Source organism: Neoarius graeffei, chromosome 1 (assembly GCF_027579695.1).
Source record: "Neoarius graeffei isolate fNeoGra1 chromosome 1, fNeoGra1.pri, whole genome shotgun sequence".
Lineage (NCBI taxonomy): Eukaryota > Metazoa > Chordata > Actinopteri > Siluriformes > Ariidae > Neoarius > Neoarius graeffei.
Genome location: NC_083569.1, coordinates 19,454,098 through 19,472,601, shown reverse-complemented (window position 1 = coordinate 19,472,601; position 18,504 = coordinate 19,454,098). Strand labels below are relative to the sequence as shown.

The following is an 18,504-nucleotide window of genomic DNA, read 5'->3' as shown; positions in this document are numbered from 1 at the left end:
GTGGTAACCAATACAATACGGAAACCACGCGTGTGTTAGCTCTTGCCTGGGCCTCAAGAAGAACGCGGGTCACACTTAAACAATTGTCACGAGAATAGGGGCATGGCCTTGGCATCGTAGAGATGAGCTGGTGGTTGAGTGTGACAAAGTTCAGCATCGAAAAGCGCTGCAACAACATCACGGGAAGAAATCAAATGCCTCGTTTGGAGGGGCCAAGGAGGGGACTGAGGACTGGTCTTTCCACTAGCAATGTAAGTACTTGTTTGCAGGTTTGAATGACATCAGTTTGCCCCTGCGTACATTCGACCCAAGAAGCAGTGAAGAACACGGGCTCCTGCGTGTTTTTCTTTCGTTGGCAACAAGCGACAGGTGTATATTTGTCCACAAACAGAGAACTGTAGAGTCACTGTTTAAGATTTGTTCAGCAAATGTGTCCATACCTTCGCTGGTCAAAAGCAAATACTTGCTTCCGTAGTTGGCACGGACAGAGCAGAGATCACAGCTCAGCAGTCGCTCACTGCCGAGTTCAAAAAATAAATAAATAAACCATCCCGGCACTGTTTCTGCCCGGTTTCAAACCGGGGACTGTTTGTGTGTTAGACAAACATGATAACTGCTACACTACAGAAACCTCAGCTTTTGGACCGATCAGCTGTTGCCTGGGCCTCAAATACAGAAGCAATGACACTTAGGCATGTGTCCCCAGGGTAGGCCTGCAGCATTGGTGGTATAGTGGCTAGCATAGCTGCCTTCCAAGCAGCTGACCTGGGTTAGATTCCCAGCCAACACACGCCCTTTAATGCTTCATTGCTATGATGAAAGGCAGAGAGCATGGCGAGGAAACAGCAGGAACGGATCCGTTGCTTGTCACTGCCTTGCCGAGGAGGTAACCGAGGGCTGCTCCTTCTTCTTTCCGCTCGCGTTGCAAGTAGTCGAATAGCATCGGTTTGCAAAAACGTGGGCGTCTTTCATTGGCGGCAAGCTACTTTGCCTATTTTCCACAAATGGAGAACTGCACAGTCACGGTTTGAGAGTTAATAAGCAAATGTGTCTGAATGTTGGCCGGCAAATACTCATTGAGACACGATGAAGCATTCCAGAGTCAATGCCAATTTGCAGCGTTCTGATGCCGTGTGCAGCCCTGTTGACCTGACCTCACTCCGTAAATGAACAACCAAGTGGTATTTGAGAACACCACCTCCTTGTGACCAATTGCAATGTCCATGCTTCCACAGTCAACAGAAATGTAGATTTAATGCTCGATTTTGTTTTTAAAGCAGCCATCACGGACCTTGACGGAAAACCAGAGAGGCAGGGAAACCGTTCAAACGAGGTTTTGTCCCGACGGTTGTCTGCACGTAGGAGAACATGACAACCACTAATCCACAGAAAGCAATCCGGTCACGTTAAGGGTCTGTCTTTCTGGCTGTTTCGAGAGTACCTGATTTTAGCAAGGCGATAACTGGACGTTAACGAAAGCAGAGCTCAAAAGGCAAAGCATGGCTCTGCCAGGTTTCTCAAGAGTGTCTATTCACTTGTTAGGTGCAAGGGGAAACCACTGCACAGCAGAAAACACGCGAAGCTTTTTCAGCGTCTCGGTTTGGGATTGTTCCAAAAGGCACGGACAGAGCAGAGATGGCTGCTCGACATTTGTTCGCTGCCAAGTTCAAGAAAACAAGCACCGTTTCCACCCGGTTTCGAATCGCGGACCGCTCTTGTGTTAAGCGAACGTGTTAACCAATACGATACGGAAACCACGCGTGTGTTAACTCTTGCCTGGGCCTCAAGAAGAATGCGGGTCACACTTAAACATTTGTCACGAGAATAGGGGCACGGCCTTGGCATTGTAGAGATGAGCTGGTGGTTGAGTGTGATGAGGTTCAGCATCGAAAAGCGCTGTAACAACATCATGGGAAGAAATCAAATGTCTTGTTTGGATGGGCCAAGGAGGTGACTGAGGACTGTTCCTTCCGCTTTCCACGACCAACGTACCGTAAGTAGTTGTTTGCAGGTTTGAATGACATCAGTTTGCCCCTGCGCACGTTCGACCCATGAAGCCGTGAACAACACAGGCTCCTGCGTGTTTTCCTTTCATTGGCAACAAGCGACAGGTGTATGTTTGTCCACAAACAGAGAACTGGAGAGTCACTGTGTAAGAATTGTTCAGCAAATGTGTCCATACCTTGGCTGGTGAAAAGCAAACACTTGCTTCTGTAGTTGGCACGGTCAGAGCAGAGATCACAGCTCAGCAGTCGCTCAAAAAATGAATGAATAAGTAAACCAACCCACCACTGTTTCTGCCCAGTTTCAAACAGGGGACCTTTCGCCTGTTAGACGAACTTGATAACCACTACACTACAGAAACTACAGCTCTTGGGCTGATCAGCTGTTGCCTGGGCCTCAAATACAGAAGCATTGGCACTTAGGCATGTGTCCCCAGGGTAGGCCTGCAGCGTTGGTGGTATAGTGGCTGGCATAGCTGCCTTCCCGGCCAGGCGAGGGGCATAATGGACTGTAAGAAAGGAGGAAGAAAAGAAAAAAGAAAAAGAAGAAAAGGGGGGAAAGAAGGGCGAAAAGAAGAGAAAAAGAGGAAAAAATAGTATCAAGTGTCTTGTCCCCTTTCTCCACCCCTGACCCAGTGTTGGTGTACAGTTGCACTCCTGGTGGATCCTGGATGCAGGCAAGGTGTTTCTGCTGTGTCTCCCACACTCGAGGAATGCTCTTGTGATTGATGAGGTGCAGTCCAGTGCTGTCCACCAGCTGCCACATGGAGTCAAGCAGACTTTTGATGAGTGCACGGGTCTATTCTATCCCCCAGGTTGTCCTGTGGCAGTGCCTCGCTAGCTCACTTGTGCTGATAGTTGCCAACACCTGAGCATCTGTTGGCTCATAGCCAGGGTGTTTCTTCTTCAGCTCTGCCTGCTTGGCCTCCTTCAGATGACAGATATCCTGCTTGTCCCACTCAAAAATTATGCTTGACAATTTAGAACAGAACGTACCATACAGTGGATGGTGTTCTGTGGTGAGACCGTCAGCGAACCGCCTCATGAAGTGGAACACATCCAAACGCACAGTGGAGGTCCATGGCCGAAACCATCCTTAGCATGCACTTCCTCAAACCACTGGGCCAGGGGCAGGGGATGGAAGGCTGGTGGCGGCACACAAACATCCTGGGGCTGGCTGAGGCAGGATTTCTTGTGTAGCCGACAATCTGTTAAATAATCACAACATCTCCTTGCCCACTCCTTGCCTGCAATAGCTGTCTTCTGGAACACGTTGGAGCAAAAATACCACCAGCTAGCAGAGGATGGTTTCAATCCATCGGCCTCTGGGCCCAGCATGCTCCCGCTGCACCACTCTGCTGATCTCACACCCCCAGATGGGACTCAAACCCACAGTCCCTGGCTTAGGAGACCAGTGCCTTATCCATTAGGCCACTGGGGCTCTGCCGCAACAGGATGAAAAAGGGCAGCCACTCAAAAATAGCTAGGCTCGTTCCCTGGCCGTCTCTCATCTCCGCGACAGAAACTTCTTTTGTGTTTGCTCAGTTTGAAATAATTTGCTGGGTCTGCACCAAAGTCAAACGCTTGCAACGTCCGACTTTAATGTCAGCACGTCCTCATTCCGGTCACAAATTGCTCACAAGGCATTTTACCCCGACTTAAGTAAGTAGACTTTTCTTTGGAAGCATGTACACTGCCAGTCGTAGCCAAGCGATTTTACACTGGAAAGCACAGCTTTGTACTGAATTTACATAGGCCGCATAATGTTGCGGTGGTTAGCAGTGTCAACTCACACCGAGCAGGGTCTGGGCTTGAGCCTAGTGGGTGACCGGCAGCCTTTATGCCTGGAGCATGCACGATCTCTTCGTGCCTTGAGGATTTGCACCGGGTGCTCCGGGTTCCTGCCCCAGTCCCTAGACCTAGAGAAGGTCAAGCGAAAACTCTGAATAGCCCAGAGGTGTGATTGTGTCTGGATTACCCCTGAGTTAGCTCATGGGTACAGAAAATGAACAACTGTACGTGTACAATTCAGGGCACTTGATTAATTACATTTTATGTCTTGTGCTTAAGAAGAACATGTGGAAAAAAGTTAGAAAACCATGAAATCACTCTGATTTTTCCTGATTCACTGACCAGGATCTTTGCTGCCCAAAGAGCTCTGATCTGTGAGTCGTACACATGGGTAACATACTGTGACAACAATTGGTAGATGCGGTGGGCCTTATTTCACTCCCATAATGCCCATGTGCCTGTCTGCATGATACAAAGCACTGACCAATGGCAAACTAGTGACAGAGCACTGAAAATCAGGCCTCCTGATGGACAATTTTCGAGGCCAGCAACCAAATTTCTAGTAAGACAGATAGATGACATTTATTGCCTCTGCTGGGAATTTTGGGAAGAAAAGTGGCTAGAAAGAGCAGCGGACTGTGTCGGCGTCTGGGCTTTGGGCCCAGCGTGCTTCCGGTGCACCACTCTGCACACCCCACAGGGGTCTCGAACCCACAATCACTGGGTCACGGAAAACGTTGGAGTAAAATTTGGCAGACTCGGCAGAAGATGGTTTCGATCCATCGACCTCCGGGCCCGGCATGCTCCTGCTGCTGACCTCTCACTTTCTGTGGGTCTGGAGCCTGCAAAAGCTGTGTTCTGGAAAATGTTGGAGTAAAAGGATCACCAACTAGCAGAGGATGGCTTCAATCCATCAGCCTCTGGGTTATGGGCCCAGCAGACTCCCACTGCGCCACTCTGCTGACCTCACACCCCAGGTGGGACTCGAACCCACAGTCCCTGGCTTAGGAGGCCAGTGCCTTATCCATTAGGCCACTGGGGCTCTGCCACAACAAGATGAAAAAGGGCAGCCACTCAAAAATAGCTAGGCTCGTTCCTCGGCCGTCTCTCATCTCCGCGATAGAAACTTCTTTTGTGTTTGCTCAGTTTGAAATAATTTGCTGGGTCTGCACCAAAGTCAAACGCTTGCAACGTAATGACATTTCAGTATTATGGGTAGACCGTAATATTGGTCTCACGGTAAAATAGCTTGTGCTATTTTACCGTGAGACCATTCACTATACACTATGTGTATAGTGATTGGTCTCACGGTAAAATAGCACGAGCGCTCGAGAACTTTTTTGATATGTTGTAAGGTTATAATTTTACTTGGCAACAGAATGTATCTGAATTCTGATTGGTTGTTGTTATATTATTGCCCTTCTGTTGTGTCCTTGAGCCCAGAGCGCAGGGGGGAGGGAGGGACAGGGTTCTGCTGAAGCACACATAGTGTTCTGGTCAAGGGAAATTGTGTAAAATGTGTTTCTTCAATTCAGAACACGCTTAAAAAAGTTTTCAAAAGAGAGGCGGAGGAACCAAACATTTCTGATCAAGATGGCGGAGGCTGTTTTGCTGATTCTGTGAAAATGTTTGATTTGATTAAAAGGTGTCTGGGTCACGAACAATGTCCACATCACCATCAGGTTGTTGTTGTTGTTGTTTACATGTGTCATGTTACAGGAACTTGGTCAGGGCTCTGCAGGTCTTAACTGAAGCGCTTCAAATTCAGGGTTAGCGGGCTGCTAAAGTTTGCAGGCACTTCACAAACAAGACTCGGCGCAATATTAGCCAACATTAGCACAATCTGATATGATTTAATAATGTCTTTGTGACCTTAATGAACTCCAGTTGTTGTAGATATCAAGTCGGATTGTTATTTACATGCCACACAAACTTAGAAAACAGTCATATTCATCTGTTGTCGTTTTTACACACTGAATCCGAACTGTTGTTCACTGATTCATTTTACAAGCTAATCTAATGCTACATTCCTCAAGGACAGTTTGCTCGCGAGCAGCCGCTCACTGCACTGCAACCGCACTTGCTAATTGACATGGGCTTGCTGTTTTCGTGACCACGCCCCCAGAGTGAATATTCATGAGTGAATTGGGCGTGGTGTTTCACCCAGTGGAAACCTACAGTAACCCTTTGTGTCCCGCGCACGGGGCGGGATTTTTTTCTTCAATCAGAAATATTGGTAGGGACACGCCCATACCACCCACACCCAATTCTACACCTGTGTTGTTGAGCATGGAGAAAACCAGAAAATAGGGAAAAAGTTAGGGCAGGCAAAATAAAGATTTTTTTCTTTCTTTTCTAAAATAAGGTAACTATTCTTAAATCTACTATAATACCACATGAGCATATTGAATAAAAGAACCAAATTCCTATTTTAAATCACTACTCTAAAAAACCTATTCATCAATTTCATTTAAAAAGAGTGTGTTAAATAAAGAAAAAAAACTTTTTTTGAACAAAGGTACCATTCCTGGAGGTACTATAACATCATGTTGATGGCTGTAGCCAAAAGAACAAGCCCCTATTCCAACCAACCATTCTAAAAAATTTTTGCTTGATATAACATCCTTGTTTAGAGAACATATCAGATATTAAATTGATAAGAACACCTACTACACTTGATCTTAACCAAAAGGCTGAGAAGTGATAACTTACTGCAGTCAATAGCTTTAAATATACCACTTCCAAATATTAAAATCGAGAAAGGTAAACACAGACTCCGCCACCAACAGCTGGATCATTTTGAAGAGACACATCGGCTTGTGGGGTGTGTGAGAGAAGCGAGTGCTTCAACGCAAAAAGATCAATAGTTCTAACATTTGTTGACCAAAAATGTTCAGCTCCGTCAGAGCAAAGCCTCCACAGAAATCTTTAGTAAAAGGCAAAAGATTTATGCGCCAATGAAGAGAAACCTGATCTACACTTAACACTGGATTAGGTTAGTGACACTGGATTGGAGGTGCAGAAAGCTGGTATAGGGTAAGGTGGCCTGGGCCAATCTCTTACACCTTTACAGCTTTGCTAGCGATTGCACACAGGCAGAGAAATGTCTGACCAACGAACTTTTTTGAAAGAAAGAAAGATAGATAGATAGATAGATAGATAAGCAAGTGGGGTGTGGGGGTGTTGAATTTTGAAAAGGAACAGTTGAGTGCTGTGTGATCTGTCCAATATCATGAATGTAGGCCTATAAATTAAATATGAAAACATCAGCTGGAGTTTGATTATTGACAGGAACACTGTTGACCACAGCAGTAAGTGCTTTCCATACCACATTTTCCTGCCTTCCTGTGATGCTACTATTCAGGCTGCCAAATAGAAATAATTTATTCCATCGGATTTGTGATGTTAAAGCTTCTATTCTGAGGGCAGATAAGTTTCTCTTCTTGACCATATTACACCTCTCCATGTCGTAAAGTCAAGGAGCAACGCCTCTAAACCGATAATATTTAGGATTGTGATATTTAAATGACAATGGTTTTCACCCTCAACATTTATCAATGCCCAATCATTCTTACGCTGTGATTGGCAAGATACAAACGTTTCATGAATCACACATGAACCCTGTCATACGGTGATTTCTACACTTTGATCTACTCTGGTTTCTACGTTAGATTGATAAATGAGGGTTATTGTGTCATCCTCGTTAGTATAGTGGACAGTATCTCTGCCTGTCACGCAGAAGACAGGGGTTCAATTTCCTGACGGGGAGACTTTAAAACTGTATTAACTTGGGCAGCAGGGGGATGTAGTGGTTCACACTGTCGCCTCACAGCAAGAAGGTTCTGGGTTTGAGCCCAGCGGCTGGTGGGGGCCTTTCTGTGTGGAGTTTGCGTGTTCTCCCTGTGTCAGCTCTGGTTAACCCCACGGTTCAAAGACATGTGGTTGGGTTAACATGGGGTGGCTTTGGGCTGAAGTGCCCTTGAGCATATGTATATATACCTGTATATATATATATATATATATATATATAAATGATTCACCACATTTCGTGTCAATTAAATCTTATTAATAGTAACAGATCTAGATAAATCCAGTGACTATAGACCAAACTTTAATATGCCTAAAGTCAATGTTAATGTCAAATATGACTATTATAAATTGCCAGTGGTAGACCCTCTGATGATGTTCTTCTAAGTCTAAGTTAGTAAAAATCAGACAAAAAAAGTCAGACAAGTTCGTTAGAATCTAACGTCTGGTCTGGTGATCTAACCTTGTCAGATATAGGGTCGTCCAAATTTCGCTCCATTCATATGCGCGCTTGAGCTGCATGCGCATGCCTCCGGCATTCACTCCAATCCCCCCGTTACGCCGATCAGTGTACTGACCGGGGAATTGGCATATACCACGGGGTACACACTTGAGTCCACCCATACAATGTCAGACACATGAAAAGCAGAAAGTCAACTATTAATTTTCGTCAACATAAACGTATCAAGTTATATATTTTTTAACTAATCATGTGTAGTAAGGGCGGGTGGGAGATTTTTATGTTGTCAGCGGGAGGTCAGGAGGATTTTCTAAATGTTCCCTTAAGCGGGAGATCTCCCACCCACGGCGGGAGAGTTGGAGCCTCTGTATATAGATTGAGGCACTGCCTAAAAGCAGAGCTCCCATCTGTTTCTGGGTTGTAGAATTTTCTTATATCATAGCCAGCCTCTTTTGTTTTATTTCTTTACCATTATAGTTACATTACTGTTTCCTTATGTTGTTCAAAACAGACATAGAAAGAGAATAGCTCTGGCCTGATGAGTAGAGTCAGGGCAGTGATTTAATTTACAAATTCGATTTCACCATTGCTGTGATCTCATCTTATCTCATTATCTCTAGCCTCTTTATCCTGTTCCACAGGGTCGCAGGCAAGCTGGAGCCTATCCCAGCTGACTACGGGCAAAAGGCAGGGTACACCCTGGACAAGTCGCCAGGTCATCACAGGGCTGACACATAGACACAGACAACCATTCACACCTACGGTCAATTTAGAGTCACCAGTTAACCTAACCTGCATGTCTTTGGACCATGGGGGAAACCGGAGCAAACCCACGCAGACAACATGCAAACTCCACACAGAAAGGCCCTCGCCAGCCACGGGGCTCAAACCCAGGACCTTCTTGCTGTGAAGTGACAGCGCTAACCACTACACCACCGTGCACATTGCTGAGATAAGAATACAAAAAAAACCCATCTTGGAAAAATAATATCATTTTGAAAAAATATAATACAATGAATACCCTGCCTGGTACGAAAACCCAGGATCAAGACCTAGTGGGATTAGAACCTCCTGGGAACGGACTCCTCATCCGAATGCAGCGCATGTAGCTCTGGGAATTCAAGCTTTGACTTTGAAAAGACAATTGAGGTTTCGTTAAAAAAAGTGCAATTGAGGAAATATTTAAAACACTCAACATCATCATTATCAACATACTAATATTAAGAAATTGTGTTATGAAAGACCATTAAAGAGTTTTCTAGAGTTTGCTCATAAAAGATGAACATATTTTTCAGGTCCTTATTATACGGTTATCAAAATGAATAATGCACGTAATAGCGGCGCTCCTGCACCCAAAAGCGAGTGGAGCCCCATAGGCATAGAGTGTGGATACATAAAGAAACCCATCAGGTTGTTTTCTGATGGTTACTGTCCTGTGTGTGCCTGCCACCATACCAATGTTAGTAATTACCAGTCATACACACCGCCGAGTAGCCCTTCCATCCATTATCTGTAGCCACTTATCCTGTTCTATAGGGTCACAGGCAAGCTGGAGCCTATCCCAGCTGACTATGGGTGAGAGGTGGGGTACACCCTGGACAAGTCACCAGGTCATTGCAGGGCTCACACATAGACACAAACAACCATTCACACCTATGGTCAATTTAGAGCCACCAATTAACCTAACCTGCATGCCTTTGGACTGTGAGGGAAACCAGAGCACCCGAAGGAAACCCAGGCAGACATGAGGAGAGCATGCAAACTCCACACAGAAAGGCCCATGTCGGCCGCTGGGCTCAAAGCCAGGACCTTGTTGCTGTGAGGTGACAGTGCTAACCACTACACCACCGTGCCGCCCCCGCCTAGTAGCCAGTGTCAGTAATTACCAGTCATACACACTGCCTAGGCGGCACGGTGGTGTAGTGGTTAGCGCTGTCGCGTCACAGCAAGAAGATCTGGGTTCGAGCCCCGTGGCCGGCGAGGGCCTTTCTGTGCAGAGTTTGCATGTTCTCTCTGTTTCTGCTGGGTGCTCCGGTTTCCCCCACAGTCCAAAGACATGCAGGTTAGGTTAACTGGTGACTCTAAATTGACCGTGAATTGTTGTCTGTGTCTATATGTCAGCCCTGTGATGACCTGGTGACTTGTCCAGGGTGTACCCTGCCTTTCGCCAGCAGTCAGCTGGGATAGGCTCCAGCTTGCCTGCAACCCTGTAGAACAGGATAAAGTGGCAAGAGATGATGAGATGAGATGACACACCGCCTAGTGGCCAGCGTCAGTAATTACCAGTCATACACACCGCGTAGTGGCCAGTATTATAGCATAGTATTGACCCATCCCACGTGATGTCACGACAAATGCGGCTGCCATTTTGGACATGAACTACCAGTAGTCTACCACAGCCAACAACGAGGAACGACGGCGAAGCATCGAAAGGAATATAGCCATCAAAGAAAGTTTTTACTTTCAGCAAGACTTCCATCATGCCATTATATTGTTGTGCACCTGGATGTAGTAACCATCAACACACAAGGCAAGATTTATCATTTTATCGGATCCTGACAGATGCTGACCGACGGAGAAGATGGATGGTCTCTAAAATATTGGCAAAATGATGGTTATTGACATAGCAATCGTGTGTAACGGGAAGCATTTGCATATCCGAAGTGTTGTGTTTAAATCAAAGATAAAATAAACCGATATGACAACGACTGCTGCTGCCAGGTTGGGGACACAAACTAGTAGAAAGGAAGTGTGCCAACAGACTTCCTTTGTGGTTGATTCTGCTTTAAGGTAAGATGCATTTAATTATTCATCTGCTGTGGGTTTGGAATCGGTAGCCTGACCGATTCGTTCATGTTTGTGGTGCCATTTGTTTGTTGACGCGTGTTGAAATGGAAGATTGGTTGTTGACATGATTTCCAGTGCTGCTGTGGATCAGATGTGTTGAGTAGCCTGACTGTTTTTTTTTTTTCTTGCGTGTGGTATCATTGTTGACGCGAGGTTGTTTTTTGAACATGCCAATGCGGACACGATTTCCCCTGATGAGTTATGACTTCAGACGCGATGCATGTGTGGAGGTGTGGAGTCCGCGTGATATGTGCGTAAGATAGGCTTCTCATATGTTTGGAGATCCGCACTCTGAGACAAGTGAAAGCGCAAGCACCCCCCCCCCAAGGGAAAAAAAGGGACCCCCCGAAAATATCGGCATAGTTCGAACACTGGGTTGGAGAAAGTAATGGCAAATAGTGAGTGCACAAACCATAGAAGGTAAACTGTACACAGCGCCAGGGCAGTGTGATGGTATATCTACTTTTAGATTGTGTTAGCTTATCAATGAACACACTCATCACTCGACGAGTTTCACGTCTTTACGACGGATACTTAAATGTGTGTTAGGTATTATTGTTGCAGTCTAAGCAGTCATTGTAGCAGCTAGATGAGCGAGAACCGAAAGGGTCTGTGCCATAAACCGTTATTTCTTCATGTCCAAAATGGCGGTCACGTTTACGAAGGTCACGTGAGTGGGAAGGGTCAATAGTGTCATCAGACACATCAAGCAACATGTGAACTGGTGCCTTTTGCTATTTTGGATTTTTGAAAAAAGTATTTTTCAAATTTTTACATAAAAAATTGATTTTGACTTAGTTTCTCAGAGCAATGTTCATTTCTGGACCATATATCTAAAACTATTCATGATCCAGATTTGAAACTTGGTATGCATGTTAACAAGGTGATGTTACATGTTCCTAACATTTTTTTTAACGCTTCACCCTTACCCCCAACTGCTCCTTGGGTGCTGTAGCATAGCTGGCCACTGCTGTGGGTATGTTTGTGTTCTCAATGCTCACTTGTGTGTGTTCACTGCTTCAGATGGGTTAAATGCAGAGGAGAAATTTCACTGTGTGATTCAGTCTGTACTTGAGTGTACGGGTAACAAATAAAGGCTTCTTCTTCTTAAATCTACTCGGCTCGATAACACATGTTCAGTACTGACACAGATACTAGTAAACAATCCTGTTGTCATCGCAGTGTGATTCTTGCCGTCGACAAAGATCTCGTTTCTCTGTGAATAAAAACAAAAGCATGTCACATAAAATGATCAGTGATCAGGTTTATTTTACACCCAAATGCTTGACACTCGACATCTTTAGCGTTGTTAACAACAATTTAGAAGCAATGTGTCCACGAGCTCCACTAGCCTCGCTAAATCATGTTTAGAGCACTGTTTGGAGTGAAACCATCTGACTGCCATCTTACCACTCACATTGTGGAGCAGCATGGTCATTGACTACTGGAAGCTACACAGAACTTTTTCTGTATTGATAGGCTCTGAATGAGATCCTCTCACAACATGAGCAAAATGTGCGCTGTTCAGTTAATACTGTATCTTCAGCTACTATTAACACATCATATCCATCTTCCATCAAATACTGCCTGGAAACACAATAAACTCTCTCAACAACCTCTCTCTTCTCCTTTCGGCATTTCATCCACGTGTGCTATAGCCAAAACAGCTGGAGCATCTGTATCTAGTGTTGTACAAAAAGCAGCTCCTCCTTCTTCAAATACTGAATCAGGCACAAACACAAACAGCCTTTACACCCTCTCCTTCAACTACAGCATCGGGGTTTTAGTAAAAAATAACAGTAATTGCAGTAACTGATTCCGCAGTGCCAAATACATCACTGTTTCTGAAATGTGATCAGGAAATTTTACTGGGGCACAGCAGATATATATTGGGGCACGTGCCCCAGTAAAATGGGTCTGGCGATGCTGATGGACAACTCATAAATTCAAGCAACAGGCTAAATGCAAGCTTGACACTTACTGTGTGGTGAGCTCTTTGGGATGGCGCTTCTGACTTTTGTTTCCAGATCGTAGGAACTGCTCCGCGTACCAGACATCGCTCAAATCCTTCTATATGAATCTGCATGACAAATTTATCTTTTTCAAAATGTATGGAGCAGACACCAAACCATCCTGTTGGCTTGAAGTTACCTCTCTTCATCAGTACAAATCAAACCCATTCGTTTCACAAGTGTCCTGCCGACTTTGGGCTACAATGGATCAAAATTCTGCTTTTTTAATCGGCTACACTTGAACAGCCTTGAAGGACACACCCCTGAGGAGGCATGCTTTGGTTTTAGTTTTGTTGCAGAATAAAAAAAAATTGTTAAAAACGTGTTACACTTTGCAAAGCAGACGAAGCCAGAAATGCCATGAACTTTCAAGTGTTTTGCATATGACGTCACTTCATTGAATGAACAGTAACTTACCAGGAACGCATTCGTGTAATGGCGGATTCAAAGAGCCAAACTTTACCAACTAAACAGAACATGTTCCCGGTCTCATATTAAAATGCAATTTAGACAGTAAACTATTTAACATGTCTAGTTTTATAAGGTATAATAAGAAATGTCTCATCTCATTATCTCTAGCCGCTTTATCCTTCTACAGGGTCGCAGGCAAGCTGGAGCCCATCCCAGCTGACTATGGGCAAAAGGCAGGGTACACCCTGGACAAGTCGCCAGGTTATCACAGGGCTGACACATAGACACAGACAACCATTCACACTCACGGTCAATTTAGAGTCACCAGTTAACCTAACCTGCATGTCTTTGGACTGTGGGGGAAACCGGAGCACACCCACGCGGAGAACATGCAAACTCCACACAGAAAGGCCCTCGCCGGCCCCGGGGCTCAAACCCAGGACCTTCTTGCTGTGAGGCGACAGCGCTAACCACTACACCACCGTGCCGCCCAATAAGAAATGTGAGAAATTTTAATTTTTAGCTCACCTGGACCAAAGGTCTGGTGGGCCAATGCCAAGGGCTGCAGGTCAGTGTAAAGAGGTAGGGTTGGTTTCCTGCAGCAGAACTTGAAAACTGTGACAAATAATATCTTGAAAGTTGGTATAGAGGGTAGGGGATATAGATGACTCTGTCTTCTTGTTTGTTTATTGTGGCTGAATTATATATATATGTGTTCTTTATGTGTGTCTCTTGCAGGTCTGTTTAATATATTTTTGAGCCCAAATCTGATTGGATGTACTGTATCTATTTTACACTAAAATCTGGTAAAGGATGATCTAAGCACTTTCAGAGACTTGTGTAAAATAAAACCACAGCGGCCTCCACACAAGGAGGTTGGGTTTGATTACACACAGCTGCAAAGGAAACAGAAACAAAGAGACAGGGACAACCAACACTGCATGAAAATCCACAGCAGTGAAGAAACCACATTACCTGACTTAAATGTAAATTATTTAGAGTTATGCAGACATGTTATATCTACCTCCATTCATGCAGTATTTCAGTATCTACAGAGAATTAATGAAGTATCATGGCCCTGTAAAATGTCTTTAGGAGGCAGTTAGTCACACCACCATATTGGGGCAGGGTTTTTACATTACTCAGAGCATATTTACTGTTGATATCAGGTGACATGTCAAACAACATACATGATTTCAACAATATTTACAGGGTCATAATAGACATTAATTAGAACAAACACCAGATATATTTTTTTTGGTTATATATTGGGAAATGAAACAAGCTGCTGATACTAAAAGCTTTCAGGTGAGTAACAGCACAATCATAAACCAAAACATTAAATGAAAAGAGAATGTCTGCACTTTTTCCTGACCTAATCTGAAACAGAGAAAACACCACTATGCCCCACTGAATAGCAAACACCACGAGGAATTTCAGACATTCACAGTGAGTATCTGATATATACAATATACAGAAATGTGATATCTGTATTCCAGCTGTTAGAAATTACACAAGCTGCCAAAGTGTTACACTCTGACAATTCAAATAACCAAATTTTACAATCATGGTGAGCAGAAAACCATCTCAAAATGCACAACACATCGAACATTAAGTTGGATGAGCTACAACAGCAGAAGACCACATCAAGTTCCAGTCCTGTCAGCCAAGAACCGGAATCTGAGGATACAATGGCGATAGACTCACTGAAACTGGACAGTTGAAGATTTAGAGAAAGACGAGGAGAATTTTTTCCCCAGTAATCTTCAACTGTATAATCACCAGAGGCAGCTTGTGGACTAGCAGGACTAAGCCCTCCTGTCTTTCAAAAAAAAAAAAAAATCAGTATAATATTTCATTTTTTGGCTTCAACATTGTCTTATTTTGGTTAGGACATTGGACTTGAGTTGAGGCCTCCATTGCTTAGACATTGCCTGTTGGAATTTTGATTTTGAACAATCACAGCCCGCCTTTTCGGGCTAGGGTCTCGCGCCGCTGGATTTTGGTACAGTAGGCCGGGCTGTACGAACCTGTGGCGAAACTTTCCTCCCACGTTTTTCGGGGGCCGAACCGCAGGGGCGTGGCCTACCGTCTCGCACCTAAAACGTGGTCAAATTGTAACAAATGTGGTATCAGTAGATAGCCCTAAGTGAGACGAAATGGGGGATACTTGTCTGACGTCTGTACGACCTTCCTGTCTGGAACAGCGGCCCAAAACGCACTCGGCCAAAGGCCTCATAAAAATAGTTGAAAATATTCACAAAAAAATCAGGAAAAGGTGCTATTGACTTGGAATCAAGTCTACCCCCCCCCCCCCCCCCTAAATCGAGGGTGCTGAGCGCGCCTGACTTGGAGCCGAGTCTCTAGCACCTTCACGTCCGGAGCAGCGGCCCAAAAAGCACTCGGCAAAAGGCCTCATAAAAATAGTTGAAAATATTCACAAAAAAATCAGGAAAAGGAGCTATTGACTCGGAATCAAGTCTGCCCCCCCTAAATCGAGGGCGCTGAGCACGTCTGACTTGGAACCGAGTCTCTAGCACCTTCCTGTCCTGAGATACGCCCAAAGGTGAAAGGTCAGAAAAAAAGTGTAAAAATATTCGTGAAAAATTACCCGAATGTCCCCGCGGCTTCAAAGTCGTCGCACACCCTAACTTGGGGTCCCCGATTGTGGCTGAGGTGTCCGCGAAGCCGTAGGACCTTTAGTTTCAGAGTTATTCAAAAACAAACCCTAACCCATTCATTTCAATGGAAGGCCCCGCCTTTTCAGGCTAGGGTCTCGCGCCGCTGGATTTTGGTACAGTAGGCCGGGCTGTACGAACCTGTGGCAAAACTTTCCTCCCATGTTTTTCGGGGGCCGAACCACAGGGGCGTGGCCTACCGTCTCGCACCTAAAACGCGGTCAAATCGTAACAAATGTGGTATCAGTAGATAGCCCTTAGCAAGACGAAACGGGGGATACTTGTCTGACATCTGTACGACCTTCCTGTCCGGAACAGCGCCCCAAAACGCACTCGGCCAAAGGCCTCATAAAAATAGTTGAAAATATTCACAAAAAAATCAGGAAAAGGTGCTATTGACTCGGAATCAAGTCTACCCCCCCCCCCCAAATCGAGGGCGCTGAGCGCGCCTGACTTGGAACCGAGTCTCTAGCACCTTCCTGTCCCGAGATACGCCCAAAGGTGAAAGGTCAGAAAAAAAGTGTAAAAAAATTCGTGAAAAATTACCCGAATGTCCCCGCGGCTTCAAAATCGTCGCACACCCTAATTTGGGGTCCCCGATCGTGGCTGAGGCATCCGCGAAGCCGTAGGACCTTTAGTTTCAGAGTTATTCAAAAACAAACCCTAACCCATTCATTTCAATGGAAGGCCGGTAGTGAAAATTTCCCCGAGTCCCACTTGCCAAAAAACTTCCCAGCGGAAGGTGTTAGGAGCACGTTTCAGCCCATTTGGAGTCTATTGGTACCTAGTTTGGAGACATGATTTTTAAAAAATGTTTTTGAAAGGTTAGGCCTCGTTCCGGGTATAGGATACTGTCAATAGGCCTAATTCCGGAATTGAAGTCCAATGTCCTAACCTGGTCCAAACTCAATTTTGACGTGCTGGGACGTGCCCTCGGACCCTAAGCCATGCCCCCAAGGTGTTTTTTTGGGAAACCGGACAACTTTATCAGGAAAAAGGCCCATAACTCGGTCCACGAAAGACACCCGAGAAAACTTTTACCATAGGGCCAGACAGACCCGGCTACTCTACCAAAACCCAAAGGCGCGAAACCTAGGCCCCAAAAAATTGACCGTTTTTGGAGGGAAAATGAAATTCCAACCTGCAAGTCTAAGCAATGAGTTAGGTTAGGATTCGTTCCGGAAATGAAGTCTATTTCCCTAACCCGATATTTGGCTGTTGGAACTCCTTCACTTCAGAGCGAGCCCTTTTGCAGGCTGAAAGTTGTATGTGTACAAAAAAGGATGCGTGGGGCTCAGGGTAACCATATTTAACGGATTTTTGAAAAAAAAAAATTGGCCTCGTTGCCAGCCCCTACGGATGGGTCAAAGGCCTAATACCCTTACTCGACACCGTGGGCCTAAAATCATCCAAATTTTTTTTTTCCACTCCCAGGGCTTATATGGGATGCTGAAACACAATATCCCATCAGAAATGACTTTTCTGACTTTCTTAGGCTACGTTTACATTACGTCGAATCAGCGGATCATCCTTAAAATGATTCGCGTTTACACTAAAACCGTTAGCCGTGCACACAGCAACGCCAATACGCGGATACGCTCGGCTCTGCAGGCATCCTGCGCTCCAAATCACTCTGCCCTGAACAGCGAGTGCCCTCTGGAGGGTGCGCACTCTGGCCCTGTGCAGCTCACACAGCGCGCGAGTGAAGTGCACAAGCCACGATTCGGGACTGAGCCGCTGTGTGTGAGATCCCAGAGCATATCACTTACTACTTGCAAGTGGAAGGATGGCAAGCCTAAAGACAATCATAACTACACAATGGGCAGTATTTGCATCAGTATTTGCAGTATTTTCATACTTTTATACTCTTTAATGAAAGGTGATACAAGGCGGAAGTCCGCGCCGTTTTTCAGCAGTCGCGTCACATGACCAACGCCAGCGAATCAGGAAGGTGGATGTCACAGTGACGTTGTCCAATGACGACGCCAGCTAGAGCTCAGCACAAGTGTATCCGCGTATCTGCGTATTCGCAATGTTTACACAGCACCGGAGCTGACACGATCTGGATTGATTACGTGGACGCTGGCGTATTCCCGTTTCCAGGCGATTCCAGGCGGTTTAATGTAAACGGACAGTGCATCCGCGAAGCAAACAAGACAGATACGGTCTAGTGTAAACGTAGCCTTAGAAGAAGCTCTCTGCTGCTACTGCCCATCCCCCACACACTTCTTTGAAGAAGCTCTCTGCTGCTACTGCCCATCCCCCACACACTTCTTTCACAAACAAAGGAGAGGTAAGTCAAACACAGGGTCTCTTATGTAGACAATATTTTTGGACTGTTTAGTCAGTTAGGAGATTAATCTTGAAGTAAGGAACATAATCTATTGTGTACACATTTTTCTGGAATGGAATATCTGTTGGACTTCAAGACTAGGGAATCGTATGTTATCACGTGTAACTACTTTTTATTCATATTTTAGCATGCCGCTGTGTCC

The 18,504-nt window shown here is 45.2% G+C and overlaps 3 non-coding genes across 3 annotated transcripts; all 3 read right to left on the bottom strand.

Moving 5' to 3' along the window:
* Positions 1-4,763: 4,763 nt before the first annotated feature.
* trnar-ccu (transfer RNA arginine (anticodon CCU)) lies at positions 4,764-4,836 on the bottom strand. Its single transcript has one exon. It is a non-coding gene; the product is annotated as a tRNA-Arg (tRNA).
* A 1,471-nt stretch (positions 4,837-6,307) lies between these two features.
* On the bottom strand, positions 6,308-6,499 carry LOC132897757 (U2 spliceosomal RNA). The gene has a single exon (XR_009656373.1). It is a non-coding gene; the product is annotated as a U2 spliceosomal RNA (small nuclear RNA).
* A 155-nt stretch (positions 6,500-6,654) lies between these two features.
* On the bottom strand, positions 6,655-6,771 carry LOC132896601 (U5 spliceosomal RNA). Its single transcript, XR_009656105.1, has one exon. It is a non-coding gene; the product is annotated as a U5 spliceosomal RNA (small nuclear RNA).
* Between the last annotated feature and the right edge of the window lie 11,733 nt (positions 6,772-18,504).